Source organism: Echinops telfairi, unplaced genomic scaffold (genome assembly GCF_000313985.2).
Source record: "Echinops telfairi isolate 266 unplaced genomic scaffold, ASM31398v2 ScPeMD7_5592;HRSCAF=6446, whole genome shotgun sequence".
NCBI lineage: Eukaryota > Metazoa > Chordata > Mammalia > Afrosoricida > Tenrecidae > Echinops > Echinops telfairi.
The window spans coordinates 3,340,336-3,341,287 of NW_022109491.1; the positions used below are offsets into that span (position 1 = coordinate 3,340,336).

Sequence of the window (952 nt, forward strand, 5' to 3'; positions counted from 1 at the left end):
ATCTGTATCAAAACTCATACTGCACAATGAGTTTTGGGTTGCAAAAGAGGATTTATTCTTGCACCTGTCTTTGAGTGTTTGTCCACTAATTAAACAAGCTCTTCAACTCTTAAAAGAGGTCTTGTGCAGCAAATTTCCCCCTTGGAACACATTGCTTGATTTCTTGTCTACGGTCCCATGAGCACTGATTGTGGATCCAAATAAAATGAAATCTTGACAACTTATCATGATGTTGTCTGTTGGTTCAGTTTGAGGATTTTCTTTTCTTTGTTTGTTTGTTTGTTTGTTTTCTCATTAGCTGCCTTGAATGGACGCTGGATCAGTTAAAGGGAAACAAAGCAACCCAAATGTGCCTTGGTGGCGTGGATCCTGACTCACAGTGAGCCTACAGGACAGAGGAGAACTGTCCCCAAAGGGTTCCCAAGCTTGCCATCGTCCTTCTCCCATGGATCAGAACCGCTCATCTTCTGGTCACCACCAAGGCGCCTTCTGGATCAGATCCGATCCAAGAAAAACCCCAAGTCTATTCCAACTCATAGTCAGCCATCTAGGGAGGGGATCCAGCTGTAAGTCTTCACCGGAACAGGGGGTGTTTCTTTCTCCTGCAGAGTGCCTGGTGGTTGGGAATCACCAACCTGGTTGTTCGTCGTCTAACGCTTAGTCCACAGCGCCACCAGGGGTCGTCAGGGAAAACATGGGAGAAGAAGGAAGGGAATGAACTTGATGGCAGGGAAGGGGAATGAGAAGGGGAAGGGAGGGGGGGAAGGGAAGGAGGGACGGAGGGAAGAGGAGGAGGGATGGGAGGGGAGAGGAAACCCGTGCAGTTGATGCTGACTCATAGCAAACCTATAGGAAAGGGTTGAACTGGCCCACTGGGTTTCCCACAGTGTAAATCTTTATGGGAGCAGAAAGCCTCATTTTTCTCCACGGGAGCTGCTGGTAGGCTCAAACT

General features: G+C 48.2%; 1 pseudogene; it reads right to left on the reverse strand.

The window, feature by feature from the left end:
• LOC115871393 lies at positions 1–108 on the reverse strand (annotated as a pseudogene).
• Positions 109–952: the final 844 nt, after the last annotated feature.